The 18747-nt window shown below is 42.2% G+C and overlaps 1 protein-coding gene across 1 annotated transcript in view; it reads left to right on the forward strand.

The window, feature by feature from the left end:
* Positions 1 to 446: 446 nt before the first annotated feature.
* RAB30 (RAB30, member RAS oncogene family) overlaps positions 447 to 18747 on the forward strand; it is an 83660-nt gene continuing 65359 nt past the window's right edge. Inside the window, exon 1 of the mRNA XM_060018191.1 lies at positions 447 to 630. The gene's annotated coding sequence lies outside the window, so the exon portion shown is untranslated. The remainder of the gene's footprint in view (positions 631 to 18747) is intronic.

Below are 18747 nucleotides of genomic sequence, written 5' to 3' on the forward strand. Positions count from 1 at the left end.
AGGTCAAGGCCCACTCGGTCTCTCATGCCGCCACCAGCCAGACGCGTCCTACTCAGTCACCAGATGCCGCCTCCATCCCCCGGTGCCCAGGTTTGGAACCCAGGCTCTCCGACCGGGTTGTCCTCCTCCTCACCGTCCCCTCTGCACCACCACTCGGCTCCCGCGTTCCCTAAAACCTCAGCCAGCTCCGCAGAAACGTCCTAGCACTCCTAACATGGCGGCCGAGTCCCCTTCGCTCCCTTTGCCCGCTCTGGGCGCGTCCGACCTTGGCGCATTTTGGGCATTGTAGTTCCGGCAACAGCCTCGGTGTCCCCGCCAGCCCTTGAGGAGACTACAATTCCCAGAATGCACCGCACCTGAGCATGGCTATTGGGGCCTTTTGGACAGAGGGATGATGTCATTGCAAAAACCCCACTGCATTCATTGTGCTAAGGTCTATCCACCCCCCTGCTGCTGCTAGGCTTGCGATTGCCGCTCGCTCCAGCTGAGCTAAGAGTAGCAGCAGCACCAGGGCAGGGACTGACTCCAGCCCTTGGACTTAGGACATCGCAACACCTTCCCTTGCGTGCGTGACTCATTCGCACATCCTTTCTGTTTATGCCTGGGGTGGGGAGAAAAATCCCAAACCAGGTGAGTTGAAGTGATTTATTCAAATGATTCTTACCAAGTTATTCCTCCCGCTTAGTTCTCAAGGCTTTCTTTTGGGAAGATGGGGGCGGGAGGACTGGGGAGATGCTCGCAAACGCTGCTAAGCGAAAAGCTCTGTGCAATTTGGGTCACTGCAAAGAACAACTCCAGCAACCTTCCCCCGCCGGAGGACCTATGCCTGCCAGTTCCCTAGTCGCAACTCCCCTCAATCTTTTTGGAGTCTGGGAGAGGGGGCTGGGCTGCGGAGGACGTTGGGAAGTGCTCTTGGAAAATCAGAGGAAGGCAGAGGTTGGGGGACTGCAGTCCTGTCACACACGGCCCGAGTGCTGAGATTTGAGTGGGAAGGGGTGATGCGTGGGGAGAAATGGAGACAGTGATTTAATGTGGTCGCACTACTTTGGAACATTTCATGTCACTTGGGCGAGCACACACTATTCATTTTTAAGATGAGCGTGCTTCTGAGTAGGTTAAGTTTTGTGGGGCTTTATTTTATGTGTATGTGTGTCTACGTCGTTTGTCTCGCCTTTTCTGCTGATTTGAGGTGACAGTGTCCTTTAATGGTGCACTCCGTGCCTGTCAGAAACATTTCACGTGTCTGGTGAAGGTTCTCTTGGGCTTCTAGATGCAGCATTTTTGTTAAGTGTTTTTCTTCTCCCAACTGCAGGATTTCAGGATTGTTTGGAAGTGGAGCCGACAGATTTGTGCTTGTGTGAGTGTTTTAAATTACATTGCAATAGGCTCCTTGCCACTGACAATGGTACCATAATGAGCTGCCGTTTCCTGAGGCACAGTCACCAGTCACAAATAACGGTTTGGAGAAGGGATCATTAGGTACACTCTGGTTCATTTTAAAGCGTTAGGGAAAGGAAAAGTTAGAAGCGCCATTAACCTTCATTTGCCGTTACTGAAAGGTACGCATGGAAGAGTGATCCTGGAGGTGGAAACCGAGGAGGATAGTGGAGTTTTTTTTGCTTTTTGGTTTTGGTTTTTAAACAAACTGACACGTTTAACAAGACAGAGAGCATTTCGACCCGTATGATATTGGCTCTCTTCTTGTAAGAGTTAGTAGGATGATTAGTACAATAAATATGTTATTTTGAAATAAACAGCTGGCTGACTCCAGAACAGATGGGGCCAGTCTTAGCTGAGAGATCTACAACCTTGGAAATGAATGGACCTGGGGTCAACCACACCCCCTCTTGGAATGTCAAAAGGAGAAATGCCAGAGTGTTTTATGCTTAACTTCAAAATGCTAAACCTTTCATAGCCAAGGCAGGCATTGGGGGAAAGTCATTACTGTTTGTCTTCTGTTGCTGAACCAATTTTGTACATTTTTAATTCAGACCCTTAGGTCTCTAAAGTTGCAGCTGGGCGATGCTTCGTTAAATGCTGCTTGTTACTGGATGCAAAGGACAATTCATTGTATGGGCTTTGTGGTAGAGTGATTTATTGGGATGCAATGAGCAGCTTTGGGATTTGGGAAAAGATGGACTGCTTGGCTTTGCTTCCCTCTGTGTTTTTCTGTTGCTTACTGTCTGCTTTGCTGAGCATCCCTCCCGCTGTACCTTCCTTTCCCCACCCCTCTGTGTCTCTTGAAGTTCTTCCAGTTTCTTTCCCTGCCTCTCCATTTGCAATTCTCATTTTTCCTCTGTGTTTCAAAATCTCCCTCTTATCACCAGTAGATGACATCTCTTTCTCTGAGTCACTTTCCAGTCTCTGAATACCCTCTCATCCCTTCTCTTCTTCACCCAGAAACTCCAGGGTGAATGAGACTGTGCTAATAGTTATTCTACAGAGTCCTCATTGAAGAGGCTTTGCCTTTTCTTTTTCTTGCAGTTGGTGCTTGGCAGGATGAACAGCAACGAACCTGACCCCTTGGCCTGGTTTGTGGCTTCTGTGACAGACATAGTTTGGCCTCAGCAGCACGTGGACAGTTAACTGTTGCAGTTGAGCTCATGCCACTTTTCCTTTCCTTGGTACCTGTATTAAGAGCTGCCAATGCATTAGCAAGGTTTTTAAATGCTCTACACAAAATGTTCTCATAATTCCCAAAGAATAAGTAGACTTCGAATGGCTTCTGCCTCATTTAATACTTTTTTTTTCCTTTCCCTGCTTTAGTATGTGGTAGGAAGGCTGTCTTTTCCCCTCCCTTCCCTGTTGATTGCTGAGGAGCAGGTCCAGGTGGCCAAACTAGCCATTTGGTTTTTTTTTTTTTTTTTTTTCTTAAAGTGCTTGGAGCAGCAACAGCTTTTCCTCCTGTTATTTCTTCTCCTTTGTGGATGAAAGAAGTTTGTTATTTTATAAACTTCCTATTAAGGAGAAGGATGTGGTAGTGGTTATGTTTGTGTAAGACAGTGCTGCTCTAGGCATGAAAAGTCTAACTGCTGCCCATCTGGAGGCAATTAGTGTGACAGGCAGATTCAGAAGCTGTCATCTTGGACCTCTCACTCACCATCTTTTCATCCCTTCTTCTAAGCTGTGCCCTCTCCTACCCAGGCTTTTTAGTGTTTTAGGGAGGAGAAATGAGCAGAATGGAAGGTTAGTTTTGGCCCTATCACTGCTATCCCTGTGACCTTGAAAAACTGTGCATTCCTTTCTTGCTTATTTTATTTTATTTAAACATTTATTTATTTATGGCTGCATTGGGTCTTCGTTGCTGCACGCGGGCTTTCTCTAGTTGTGGTGAGCGGGGGTTACTCTTTGTGGCGGTGCACATATTCTCATTGCAGTGGCTTCTCTTGTTGTGGAGCACGGGCTCTAGGCATGCAGGCTTCAGTAGTTGTGGCATGCAGGCTCTAGAGTGCAGGCTCAGTAGTTGTGGCGCATGGGCTTAGTTGCTCTGCGGTATGTGGGATCTTCCCGGACTAGGGCTTGAACCTGTGTCCCCTGCATTGGCAGGCGGATTCTCAACCACTGCTCCACCAGGGAAGTCCTCTCCATTAGTTTAAATCCTTTGCAAAGGGATAAGAATCCTTTCCCCTTGGTTTACCTCGCCTGATGTTATGGCCTCAGCCTGTCCTTCTGTCAGCAGATATGGTGAGCAGCTACTATATTCTAAGGACTGGATACCTCAGTGAAAAGAGACGCTTCCACTGCCATCACGGAGCTTCTGTTCTAATAGGGGAGATAATCATTGGAGAAGTAATTGCAGGTGTGATGAATGCTCCTGCCAAAGGGGGATGTACTACTAGGTGGGATAGAAGTGCCTAATGTGGTGTGCTTCCCTTGTCTGGGAGAATCAGGGAAGGCTTTCTGTAGGAAGTGACATTTCAAGAAGACTTGGAGAGTGAGTGTAAGTAATTTAGGACGGCAATGGGTGGTGCTGAGAATGGGGACAAAGGGCAACTGCATGTTCAAAGTACAAAGGAAAGCGATAAATATGAGGATTTAAAAGGTTAGTATATGGGGGCCGAGCAAGGGAGAGAGACCAGAATGAAGACGAATGAGGCTGGAGAGGTGGACAGAGTCTAAAGAGTGGGCAGTTTTCTGAGCCACAGGTGAATTTGGTCTTTATCTTAAGTGAATGGCTTTACTTAGCTAGATGAATTACATATGCAGGTAGAATGATGTTAAAACCATCACGGTGCCTGTTAAGTGGGAAAGAGACTGGAAAGAATTAACCAAAGTGAACGTGAGATGAGGTAGCATGTCATTTTTGTAGTCTACGTATGGAATGGTGGTGACTTGGATCTAGGGTGGTGGCAGGGGCTAGGACAGAAGGGAAGAGATTGGAGAGACACTAAGTTTGAAGATTATAAGTGATAAGACTGTAGACTGATTGGATGTGGGTATAGGGAAAAGAGAGAGTCGAGATGACTTGAGTTTTTCCTTGAGCCACTGGAGATGCCGCTTACAAGAGAAAGGTAACATTAGCTGGGGACCAGATTTTTGTTTGTTTTTTCAAGGAGGAGGGACTTTTGGTCATATTGAGTTTCAGGTTCCAGGAAGACATCTAAGATCTTTCACTCACTGTCTGCGTGTAGGATGCAGCATGGTGGAATGGAAGAGAGCTCTGGTGAGGCTTTCTAAGACTGAGTACTACTTATTTATTAGCTGTATGATTTTGGACACGTCATATTTTTTTGGTGAGCTTTAGTTTCCTCATCATAAGATATATTTATTCCACTAATTTATACTGATCACCAGGTATACGTGCACTGTGCTAGGAATACAGCATTGAATAAGATAGTATTTGCTTTGGAAAAATTGCTCAGGTGAGGGAGTGGAACATAAACATATAATCACACACAGAGAGGTTTGTAGGCAGTGCTAGGAGAGCACAGCCCCAAGGGGGACTTTCATGCTTCCTTGGTGGGGGAGGAGCAGTGTTCACAAAGTTGTTGGTGACCTTTGACCTGAGACATGGAGGCAAGAAAAAACTCACCAGTCTGGGTTCCCAGGCACCTAATAGAGTGCCTTGCACAAACTGGGGACTCTGTGAATGTTTGTAGACTGAATAAACTAATCTAAGTCATAAGGGCCCATTCAAAAGCAGGAAATATCAACATATCGGAAGATGGCAATGAGTAATGCAAATACAAAATGTAAAATGGTTTTAACAAATGCATTAAAATGAGGACACCCAAGCTTCTGAAATGTTTTTTGGTTGACTTAAAGGGAAATTTCAGAAATATTTCAGATCTGGTTTCTTTTTGGGCTGAACTTCATTTATTCCAGTTAGTTTCTCAAAAATAATTTTGATTGTATAGAATTCCCTAGATCAATGGGTTTCAGACTTTTGAATTTTATAGATAAGTAAAAATACAAAAAATAAGATAAAATTGGGTGAGTTGTTGCCAATGGTTATTTTTCTGTAGTAAAGATATTTAAAAAATATGTCCTCCTTCGCTTTATCTCATGAAATAAAGGACATTTTATATCAAAAGTTGTAGAAAGAGCATAATTTTAAAATTAAAAATATATTTAGCTTTGTGAAAAATTCTCTATTTTTTTCATTTTATTGCAGAATAGTAAAAAACAAGACAAACAAATACCAGAATGTTAAAATAATTTATGGAACCATTGCCCTATTTTCTTGGCTGTGGTGGAAAGGTGGCCCATCTCCAAACATTTCCAAGTGTGGAAGAATTTTGTATGGACCACAGATCATTTATTTTCAGTTTATTCTTCACAGGAATTCAACCCTCGAAAGCTAGGTAGGACTCCTCAAGATTAGTTTAAGGTAGGGCTTTTTTTGCGGTACACGGGCCTCTCACTGTTGTGGCCTCTCCTGTTGCCGAGCAGAGGCTCCGGACGCGCAGGCTCAGCAGCCATGGCTCACGGGCCCAGCCGCTCCGCGGCATGTGGGATCTTCCCGGACTGGGGCATGGATGCATGTCCCCTGCATTGGCAGGCGGACTCTCAACCACTGCGCCACCAGGGAAGCCCTAAGGTAGGGCTTCTTAACTTGTCCCTGGAAGATCCTCAGGGAGACCATGAACCCCAGAGATCATTTGTGTGTGTGTGTGTGTGTGTGTGTGTGAGTTCACATGTGCATTGTGCATTTTTCTATCACTACATGTGTGTCCTTGGGCAAGTGACTTAACCTCTTTGAACCTCTTTCTTTGCATGATTGTCGTGAGGTTTAAATGAGATAATACATTTTGAAATGTCTGGCACTGTGCCTGGAATAGCTGGTGCTCATTGAAGCTGTTTTTGACATTATTTATTATTTTACATATTTTATTTATTGGCTGATGCTTTCTTGGTACCCACAGTGACACAATGAAGAAAAAGATAACTCAGTGTAACTAGACAACTTGATGCAATGGGAAGTACACAATATCGCCAAGGTAGAATTCTTGACAGAAATGTTTAACCTAAATCTAATCATGAGGAAATAATCAGGCAAGTCCAGATTGTGGGACATACTGCAAAACAGCTGGCCTGCGATCTTCGAAAATGTCAATGTCATGAAAGAGAAACAAAACAAAACAAAATGAATGGGGGACTAATCTAGATTAAAAGAGACTAAAGTGCTGTGACAACCAAATGCCACATGCAACCCTTGATTGGATCCTGGACTTAAAAAAAAAAGCTATAAAGGACATTGTGGGGACAGTTGGGGAAATTTGAATGGGAGCTGCATAGGAGATGACAGTGTAACAATGTTAGTTTTCTTGGATGTGATAATGATTCTGTCTGCTTAGCCTGCCACATAGTGGACATTGGTGTCCAGGTCAGTTGCCCGTTCCTGAATGTCATGTTTAGGAATGTCACAGCAAAGCTAGAAGACATCAAGGCCTGCTTCAGAAGATAGTGATTTTCTTGATAACAGCACATATTTAATTAGCCTATGGGCTGGAATACCATTTGTTGGCAGATATTGTAGGTGACCTTTTCTGTCCTTTCTAACCATGATTCTGTCACTCCCTAAGAGTGCAAACTTCTACAGCCAGCACTCTTTATTTCTAGAGGTAGTAATGCAGGTAGAACGCTAGCTGTTTCCAAAGTGAAGAGCGAAGATAAGCGGGGCTATAACTCAGGAGTAGAGCATTTGACTGCAAAGAGGAAAGGCCATGAAAGAGCACATAAATATATATCTTAAATTAGTTTTTTGATTCTAGACATAACGTAAGATTAAGCAAAATTCATTACAGAAATATACAACAAACTACTGTACAAAGGGAAAATTCCCTTGATTCCACCCCACCATAGTCAACTGTTGCGATTTTGATGTGTATGGCTGTCATTTTGTCCCACACATATGCTCATGATATTATTATAATACGTATTCTGCTTGCTCTTTTACTTAATATATTTTCAGGCATTTGCCCCATGTATTTGCATGTTCCTCTAACTTGCCCTTTTCAGTGGCTGTTGGACACTACTGCAGTGAGCATTTGAGCATGCATCCTTTTGTAATGAACTTGTGGGAATATTTCTGTAGGATTCATTTCTGGGGTAGAAATGCTGGGTCAAAGGGCACGGACAGTTTCCCTTTAATTGCCTCCTGATTTAAATTCTTATCGCAGGGACTTCCTTGGTGGTCCAGTGGGTAGGACTCCGAGATCCCAATGCAGGGGGCCCAGGTTCGATCCCTGGTCAGGGAACTAGATCCCGCATGCCGTAAGGAAGACTGGTGCAGCCAAAATAAATAAAATAAGTATTAAAAAAAATTCGTATCGTAGTCTTTGACACTGCCGTTTGTCAAGTCCATTAGCCACTTGGGCTACCCTCTCTTACTAAGGGAAGGAATTTGTGATGGGTGGACAGAAAGTGGGGAAAAATGGAATTAAGAGTTCCTGCTGGTTTTTGTGATGGCTGTAGTAAAGGTTGATATGTAAATAACATGGAAACCTCTGGAAGAGAGAAATAAAATATATTTCCCAGTCTGCAACACAACAGGATGTTTAAAAAGTGATCTGAAATAGTAAAGCAGCCAAGAGTTTTCCCCCAGAAAATTCTGCAGAAAAATTTTATCTTTGAGTTAAGGTTAACTTCACTAAAATGCAGACACCATCAACCTTGAAGTGAAAATAACCTCTTCTGCTCACTTCCTCTCCATCTCCTTCACATAACCACACAAGAAAGGGGAATTTAAGCTCCACTGTTTTAATATCTGAAGCACATGGTAAAAAGGCCTGATTTTTCATCTTTCTGAATATTCATAGAAGCAATCCCAAGGCAGATTTTTGGCATTTTTTTGGTAAAAGGTCTGAGTTTAGGAGTGGCCATCAGTGACTCACTGTCCCAGCAGAGACCCTGGGATCGCTGAGCTGTGAATTATTTCCATTCTTTTAGCCAGTTATTTTTGTTCTTCTGTGGCTGGGTTGAGCAAACACAAATTTGAGTTGTGTGCTAGGTGGGTAATTTGTCTTTTCAAGCCTCAGTTTATTCATCTCCAAAATGGGGATTATTGTGAGGCTCAGATGAGATAATGTGTGTAATAGGGCTTTGGCAAATTTATGTGCACATAAATATGTGCTTTTGTTAAGGTGTTGCTGTCTCTGGCTGGGCCAGCTCATATTAATCTTTCCTCTAATTCCAGTGGCATCTGTTACCCAAAAGACTTTCTTTATGCATTCTGTTTCATAATGTCTTATTATTATGTCTTCATCCAATATTTGTGAGCATAAGCTAAATGCAAATTCTTCTGCTGGGTGTTCTGATAGGAAAACAAAGGTGGAACCATCGAGGAGCTTTCCTTCTCTGCTTTTATTCTAGGAGACTAATATCTTTTAATGAGAGTCTTCAATAATATATGCTTTACAAAGGTGTATTATGTATGCTGTCTTATTCTGTCAACCTGGGTGGTAGATTTTAGCTCCACTTTTCCATGTAAATGAGGAAACAATTCTTAGTGACGGTAAGTAACTGGTTCTGTTCTGTTTTTTAAAGTTACCTAATTTAAAAAAAATTTGCAGTTGTAGGCCCCAGGTAGATTTTCTGGAACTGAAACCTTACTTCATCTCCAGCTGCTTCCTGTTTTTGCCTTGCCATCTGATCAAAAGTATAAGCATTCTGAAGGCAGGACTGGCTGGCTGGTGGTGTTTACTTTGATTTGGTTTATTTTACCCATGGGCACAGGGGAGGAGCTTTTTGTAGATGTATTGAGTTAGTTGAAGCCATGATGGGAACAATCATAGCACCTACTGGGTGTCAAGTGGTTTACATGTTTGGTTTGATTTTTTTTCCCCAACTTATTTTGAAAATTTTCAAACATATAGAAAAATTGCAAAAGTATTACAGTGAACACTCCTACACCCTTCATCTAGATTTGTTTGCTTTACCATTCTATGCACACACACACGCACACATACTCACATACACACTTTTTTTTTCTAAACCATTTGAAAGTGAGTTGCAGACACCACAACACTTTACCTCTAAGCACGGGAGCATGTATGTCTAAAGAACAAGGACATTCTCCCCTGTAACCACAATATCATTATATTGAAACAATAATATTCTTCAGATTTCCCCAGTTGTTCCAATGTTATTTATAACGTTTTGGGGGGAGGGGGACCCAGGATCTAATAAGGATTACTTACACAATGTAGTCGTGTCTCTTTAGTTTCTCTTAATGTAGCAAAGTTTCCCTGCCTTTTTTGTCTTTCATAATATTGACATTTTGATCTCAGCTGCTTTGTAGACTGTAGATTGGATTTGTCTAATTGTTTTCTCATTCTTAGACTCAGATTAAACATTCGTGGTAAGAATTCCCTGGAGGCGATGCTGCATCCCTCCCCTTGCATCACATTAGGTGACACATTCTGTCAGTTTGTCATGTCACTGGTGATGTGAGGTTTGTATTTTGGATGAGGTGACATTGCCTGATACCTGCATTGTAAAGGAACCCTTTTCTCTTTGTAATTAATAAAATTGTGGGGTTATACTTTGAGATTGTTTGGATATCCTGTTTCTCAAAAACTTTCATTCAGTGGTTTAAACATCTATTGATAATCCTGACCTAGGTTAATTAACATCTATTAAAGGATGATTTTCTAATTTGCTCTTCCGTTCTGTATTTGTTTCCTGACATTTTTCTTTTTTTTTTCACACACACACACTGTATTTTATTTTTACAAGAGATAAATAAACTGACACCAAGCATTGTAAACTGACACCAACAAAAGCAACAATGATTGCAATTACCAAACATGAAACACACTCATACTGTGTCATAATATTGATATTCAGTCCGGTAATCCTCCACCGTAACAGCTCCTTTACTTTGCAGTGAAAATTGATTTGTTTTTTTTGCCTCTGAGTCCTTGTGGGATTTTTTTTTTTTATTCAAACAGAAAGTCACAAAAATTATAATCATCCTCATCAGTTCACTCAGTCCCATGTAATTAATTTTTTTTTCATCTTGATCTTTTGTTAGAACTTTTATGAATTCATCAGTTTTCCATTAGAGTTCTGAAAATGCTTATTCATTCAGTTCAGCAGTATAGTCAGTTACCAGAAGCCTGTACTTGTCAGAGTCTGACATTTTTCTTTTAAATAAAATAAATAAATTTTATTTATTTTATTAAAAAAAATTTAGGCAGTGAATTTTTTCTGTATTTGTTTCCTGGCATTTTTCTGATAGATTAGCTTTCAGCTCCCCTCCTCTTTTATTTTTGTATTTTTATTTTATTTTTTAGTATCACTTGGATTCCTGGATTCTTTTCCCCCCAATGTGTTATAGTCCATTACCAATCTTCTGCCTCCCCTCCCCCAGTATTTATGCTTTTTGATACAAAAATTGTCCCAAGTTTGGCCAGTGGGAGCCAGTCTTATCTCATTGAGCCCTAAAAGCAAACTGATAAAGTAGGTGGAATTTTGCCCACTTTATGAAGTGAGGAAATTAAGGCTCGGAAAATACAAGTAACTTTCCTAGAGGCATGTAGCTAGTAGCTAGTTAGCAGAGGAGGTTAGATGCAGACCCGGTTCCAACTAACTCTGAAGTGGTTCCTGCTATTGGTGCTGTCTCCTGACAGTCCAGGAGCAGAATGTTACCTGATAAAACCAAATTAAAAAGAAGGCACACCCTGGTGGCACAGTGGTTGAGAATCTGCCTGCTAAGGCAGGGGACACGGGTTTGAGCCCTGGTCTGGGAGGATCCCACATGCTGCAGAGCAATAGGCCCGTGAGTCACAACTACTGAGCCTGTGCGTCTGGAGCCTGTGCTCTGCAACAAGAGAGGCCTTGATAGTGAGAGGCCCGTGCACTGCGATGAAGAGTGGCCCCCGCTTGCCACAACTAGAGAAAGTCCTCACACAGAAACGAAGACCCAACACAGCAAAAATAATAAATAAAAAGCACAAGCATTGTATCATTGTTGCTAATAGCAAATGATTGGAAACAACCTTAAGTGTGCATCAGTGGGAAACTGGTTAATTAAATGGGTATGTTCACAAAAGGGAAAGCTATTAAACTACAAACACAAATGAGGGTTTCTCTAAGTACTGATATGCGAAGATCTCCAAGCATATTTTAAGTGAAAGAAGGATGATCCAAAAAGAAGAAGAAAAGAAGAACGCTGGTGTAGAAGAGTGCATACTTTGTGAAAGAAGTGGGGATAAGAAAATACATTTTAGGGCTTCCCTGGTGGCGCACTGGTTGAGAGTCCGCCTGCCGATGCAGGGGACACGGGTTTGTGCCCTGGTCCGCGAAGATCCCACATGCTGCGGAGCGGCTGGGCACGTGAGCCATGGCCGCTGAGCCTGCGTGTCCGGAGCCTGTGTTCTGCAACGGGAGGGGCCACAGCAGTGAGAGGCCCGAGTACCAAAAAAAAAAAAAAAAAAAAAGAGAATACATTTGAAATTGGAAGGATATAAGATAACAGAATGATTACAGGCACAGGGCAGTAGGAGTGAGTGGGGTGTGTGTGTACATAGTGAGCTTTCTTAAGATTTACTATTTTATATAACGCTGCCTTTTAAATTTTTTAAAAAAATTATTTATTTTATTTTTGGCTGCGTTGGGTCTTTGTTGCTGCACGCGGGCTTTCTTTAGTTGTGGTGAGCTGAGGCTACTCTTCATTGAGCTTCTCATTGCAGAGGCTTCTCTTGTTGCGGAGCATGGGCTCTAAGCGCACGGGCTTCAGTGGTTGTGGCTCGCAGGCTTTAGAGCGCAGGCTCAGTAGTTGTGGTGCACGGGCTTAGTTGCTCCGCCGCATGTGGGATCTTCCCAGACCGGGGCTGGAACCCCTGTCCCCTGCATTGACAAGTGGATTCTTAACCACTGCGCCACCAGGGAAGCCCTATCATGCTGACTTTTAAAATAGCTTTATTGAGATATAATTCACACATCACACAATTCACCCATTTAAACTGTACATACAACTCAGTAGTTTTTTAGTATATTCACAGAGTTGTGCAGTCATCACCAAAATCAATACTTAGAGCATAGTGTTGTTGTGAAGATTAAACAGGGCCCTGCCTTTCAAGTCTCACCCTGGTGCCCTTCACCTAATAGGCCTCGACGTCATTTGGGTATCCTGGGTGGGTAAGGCAGCAGTAGCCCTTAGCGGTTGTTTGGGATTTACTAAATTTACTTCATGTAAATTTAACTCTATACTGAGATGATCTGTTAAAATTGACACATAACATATGGGGAAAGTATTGTTCTGAATTCAAAATTGGAACGTATGGTCTGACAAAGAATTTTTACCCTTATTTATAAATTAATTGCAAGGTCTTATAAAATATATGTATATCATCACATTTAGTCATCCATTTAACAGATCATCTCAGTATAGAGTTAAATTTACATGAAGTCATGATTGTCCTAGGAAAGTTAGGAGTTATGGTCCCTTGGGGTCACATTTGGGCCAATATTAGCATTCAGGCAACTCTGTCTTACCTTCTCTTTTTCTTCCCTTCCCTCTCCTCCACCACACAACTGAGTTTCTGATTTTGTCTCAGAGAGCCATTTAAATTAGCCATGGCAAATGTTAATTGTTTTGGCAGACAAAAAGAAACTCGAATAAGCTTTTCCTTCTAACATTTAAGAACGCTACTTTCTAAGAGCTGGCTTTGGAAGGAATGTTTCTGGTCTGGAAAATTTGGATAGCAACCTCAAAAGGAATTAATGTCCAAGAAGATCTGGGAGTGGGGTGGGGACACTCAATTTCCTTTGAGACAGATCGAAATAAATACTTCTGTCTGAAATAGTAATAAAGATCTATTTATTTCTTTCATCGTTTTGTTAAAATGTTCAAAACATGAATGATCAAATCCAAAATAGATTTAGCCCAGGCACCAAAAAAACCCTCAAGTCATCCTGATTAAAAAAACGTTTATGAGGGACTTCCCTGGTGGCACAGTGGTTAAGAATCCGCCTGCCAATACAGGGGACACGGGTTCGAGCCCTGGTTTGGGAAGACCCCACATGCTACAGAGCAACAAAGCCCGTGCGCCACAACTACTGAGCCTGCGCTCTAGAGCCTGCGAGCCACGACTACTGAGCCCGCGTGCCACAGCTACTGAAGCCCACGTACCTAGAGCTCGTGCTCCGCAACAAGAGAAGCCACTGCAATGAGAAGCCCACGCACTGCAACGAAGAGTAACCCCCACTGTCCGCAACTAGAGAAAACCCACGTGCAGCAACGAAGACCCAACACAGTCAAAAATAAATAAATAAATAAATTTATTTTAAAAAAAAGAAAATTAAAAACAAACACAAAAAACGTTTATGAGATCTTAGGCTGCTTTGCTGAGTGAGATGATTCTTAGTACAACATTTAAGTCTGTCCCTTTGATGTGACAAAGTTTCCAGCTCCCAGAACTGCAACTGTATAGCTCAAGATTCCATGTTTAGTGATACCAATCTGGATTCATTGTAACTGCTGTATAGTTTCTTTCTGTTTTGACTATGACCTGTCATAATTGTTTGGTTTCAGAATTCTGTACGTTCTTTGCTTTTAAAGTCATCTTGGCCAGGAAGCTAAATGGCATGTTTGTATGTGCAATAAGTTACTTTTATTATATAATTTTATAATAGTAATATTGGCAAACATTTTTTGAGTTTATGGTGTGCCAAGTGCTGTGCTAACTGCTTTACATAAGTTATAGCATTTAATTGTGGCAAAAACCACATAAAGAAACTGAAGAGCTTAAGCAACATGTCTAAGATCACATGACTAAGAAGAAGCAGATCCAAGACCAGAAATCAAGACTGTCTTACTGCAAAGACTGTGCTTTTCTGCTGTGTAATTCTGCCATTTTGAAAATTTGTGTGTGGAAGATCATTACTTTTTTACTTCATCTTTGGAGCAGATTACTGTCTTATTTATTTGATAGGTATTTATTGAGTGCTCATCATGTGTCAGATACCTTGAGAACTATAGAGGTGACTGAGACCCACTCTTTGTCATTGAAAAATTCACACTTAAGTAGAGGAGATAAAACAGATATACCTTTATACACCCATGTTCATAGTAGCATTATTCACAATAACCAAAAAGTGGAAGCAAACCCAAGTGTCCATTGACAGATATGTGGATAAGCAAAATGTAGAATGTACATGTAGTGGAATATTGGATAATCATTCAATGTATTCAGCCTTGAATGTAGTTCAAAGCTGAATAGCCTCGAAAAGGAAGGAAATTATGACACATGCTACAACATGGATGAACCTTGAGGACATTACGCTATGAACCTTGAGGACATTACCAGACACAAGTGGACAAATATTGTATGATTCTACTTATAGGAAGTACCTAGAGTCATTAAACTCCTAGAGACAGAAAGTAGAATGGTGGTTGCCAGGGTATGGGAGGAGGAAGCAATAGGGGAGTCATTGTTTAATGGGTATAGAGTTTTGGTTTTGCAAAATGAAAAAGTTCTGGAGATTGGCTGCACAACAATGTGAATATACTTAACAGCACTGAACTGTACACTTAAAAATGGTTAAGATGGTAAATTTTACATTATATGTATTTTGCCACAATTTAAAAAACAAAACAGATACACCCCTCTACTCTAGGGTGGAAAGTAATTAGTGAGACAGGAAGGACTGAAGACATCATAGGAACGAGAGAGGGCTTTCTGGACAGGGCATATATAGCTGGGTAATGGAAGATGGGTAACAATTGTGTGGCAATGAGGAAGGTAGGAAGGGCAACCCAGGTGAAAGGAACAGTGAACAACATTACAGAGGCTACTTGGCTTTAAAATCCAATTCCAGCAAGAAACAAACTCCAAGTACATGGCTCTATAATTATGGGTGTCCCAGCCACCTTCCACGTGGGCAGAGATTTAAGTATATAGTCTAAGCCAGGATCATGAAGTCGTGGTATGCTAGACAGGGACTCATTCATGATTCATTCAGTAAACATTTGTTTAGCACATAGTGCTGATGCTATGCGAGGCACTTTATGTATGTTGGCAGATTTAATACCCCCAACAACCCTGGAGTTATTAATAGCCCCAATTAACAGATGCAGCCACTGTGACTCAGAGAGATGTAGCAATTTATCAAAAATCACATGACTGATAGGTAGCAGAAGACGTCACCGGGGAGCCCATGCTGTGTCCACCAAGCTACACGGCCTCCCCTTGGAGGTGAGTGTGAAGTGATGTCTGCCTTTGAACTCACAGTCAAAATGGCATGTGACGGCCACCACTTGTCATCTTCTTGCTGCCTTTGAGGCTACCTTGGCTGAGTCATCTTACAGCTCTGAGCCTCAGCTTCCTTATCTGTGAAATGAAGCCCTTGTATTAGACTAGATTATTTCTAAGGTTTCTCCCAGATCTAAAAACCCTGTTTGTTTATTCATCCATCTATCCATCCATCGAGCCAATGTTAATTCAGTATCTGTTACGCACCAGGTACTGTGTTGGTAGGTTCTGGTAATTGAGATTTGGCAGAACACTGTTCTTGCCTGAAAGGAGATTGTAGACTAGTGAAGGAGGCATAAAATAGATGACTATTGTGTAGTACAGTCAAAGCACTGGTAGTGGTATATATAGAAGACCTAGAGGAGGGGCATGGCCCTGTCTTGGATAGGTGGATGTCAAGAGGAAATGGTCCCAAAGACCAGGAAGGTAATGAAGAAGACCACAAGATCCTCATCATTCCTGTTGTCCCTATGTTCATAGGCACACTACATATTGATTAAATTCAGTAAAGCTTTGGTGAACTCAAAACTCTTTTATTTTAAGCCTTGTGGAAAGTTTAGTCGAATTTGCCAGTTGTTAAGTGCAGCTATGTGCCAAATATCCATAAGGTTTGGATTCTCTTTCAGACTGGAGAAAGATTATAAGGTTACAGTTGTTTGTTTGTTTGTCTAAGGGAATTTAGTAAGCATGAAGTAGACTAATAAGAGGCCCAAGGGCCTGGAGTTATTTGAGATGTTCACAGCTAAAGTCGCAGATGCTTATATTTCTAAGAGGCAAGTGAAATGGCCAAGATATTGGATAATATACATGATCCTCTCAAGACTACTAAGGACTGGTGAATTACTAAGAATTAGAATGACCAAGTATTAGAATTCTAATACTAAGGAATTGAAGTGAGGATTGAGGGGGAAAAGAACTAATATTTATTGAGTAGCTCTTATATATCAGACACTGTGCTATGCCCTTTACATTAATAATTTTGTTTTATCCTCCCCACAATCCTGTAAGGTCAGTGTTGTATCCTTTACAGATATTGAAGCTGGGGCTCAAAGAGGTTGTGACTTGCTTAAAGCCCCAGCTACCAAGAGACTGAGCAGTGGCTCAAGCCCAAGTTGTTCAAATCAAGGCCTTTGCTCCTTCCACTATCCCATGTTTCTTCAGGATCCTGGATTTTTCTGTTTCTGGGGGAACTGTACCAGGGTACAGGACCTCCCTCTCATCCTTGGAGCCTGGGAAATAGTGATATTCAGGAGAGGCCAACTCCTCAGTTTTCCCAACACCCCAAAGGGCAGCTCCCCCAATTTCCTATGTCTTCTTTCCGAGGTGGTGGATCACCAGCTGCCAGGGATAAATGGCTTTTACTAAAGCACTTTTTTTTTTTTTCCTTTTTCGTCTTTCCCAGGTAATATGTGTGTGTTTGATATCGGCAATTTGTCTCTCAGAAGTGGCTCATGAAAATCATCTGGGAGAATGCTTTTTTTTTTGTTTGTTTTTGGCGGTACGCGGGCCTCTCACTGTTGTGGCCTGTCCCGTTGCAGAGCACAAGCTCAGCGGCCATGGCTCATGGGCCTAGCCGCTCCACGGCATGTGGGATCTTCCCGGACCGGGACATGAACCCGTGTCCCCTGCATCGGCAGGCGGACTCTCAACCACTGCGCCACCAGGGAAGCCCGGAGAATGCTTTTTGAGGCCAGCTAAGTTTATGCATTTGATCCCCTCTCCCTCCCCAGCAAAGAGTAACTTCAGTTCATTTGCTCCAGATTCTATTTTTGGGGTCCTGAGAGACCTTGCTGCCTGATTCTCAGAGGCTTCCAACCATGAGTTTCTGCCAGGATTACATGAGGGTCTCAGCACTCCTAACCCCCTGCTTCAGGCTCCTTTCTCCTCTGTCAAGGCCTCCCTGTGGGCACAAGCTGTGGTGTCTTGTCAGGGAGTGTTTTCCCAGCTGGGTTTGCAGGCAGACCAGGCATTTATCCCAGGCCCTTTAACGCTCCCCCGCACCCCCCCGGGAAAGTTCCCACATATGACTGCATGAAACATAGAAAACTACTCTCCAAATGGGTTGATGAATTATGGCAGTGGGGAAAAGTCTTCTCCAGCTTTCTCAACCCTGGCATTCCATAGTTTGGGTGACAACGAAATGGACAGAGGATATGGGGTCAGGAAATTGGAGCTCAAGTCTTGGCTCAAACCACAAATCCTGAGGCTGTGAGCACTTGACCTGTCTGAGCCTGTGTTTTTAGCTGTAAATGGAGAACTGACGACAATCCCAGCTTCCTACTGTCATTGTGAGAGTCAGATTACTCAATGTATAGTGTAGAAGAGCTCTGTAACGAGCCCCTAGAAAGTTTTATAGATGTCAGTGCTTGCTTTAAAACAAACTTGGGCTCATTGAGAGACATTTCTGGAAACTGAGCAGGATACATGCTCTGTCATCTCTGGCTCCCAGTTCAGGCAAAACTTTTCATTGCTCACGTAGGCATTCATGGCGTCACTCTTCTGTTTATTTTTGTAATCTTTTCATTTATAGTCTTATAAATGCTCCCTTAAGCTTTGGTGGTTCCTGAATATTTATTTTTGAAAATTTTGGTCAGGCTTGTGTACTCATACCCAGAGCTCTGTGCCCCAGAGTAATTATCTGACTTTCTGGAGTTACATGTGGATCCATTTCCCAATAAATCCTGGGACAGCAGGGCTGACTATGTATGGTAAGCGACGTTTATCTTGCTAGGATTCTAGATGGGTGAGAACTCATGAGGGTATACCTTAAGGCAGGGTTATTACAACTTCATACATGTTTCTGTTAATAAAATGAGAATGGAGAGAGTATCTTACTGTAAGTGGCTTATGAGTTCAGAGCTAGAAGCCCTTAGAAACTGAAAAGAATCTTTTGTGATTTGTCATCAGTTTGTTGGAATTATTACTCTGTTCTGAGAAATTTTCTAGGTGTTCCCTTGACACTTAGGGATTGTTGCTTACTTTTATCTTCTTGCCATTTCAAATGACTGCAGTTCATTTTTCTTGGCTGTGTTCTTCAGAATTCTTC

The sequence above is a fragment of the Delphinus delphis genome, chromosome 8 (assembly GCF_949987515.2).
Source record: "Delphinus delphis chromosome 8, mDelDel1.2, whole genome shotgun sequence".
Lineage (NCBI taxonomy): Eukaryota > Metazoa > Chordata > Mammalia > Artiodactyla > Delphinidae > Delphinus > Delphinus delphis.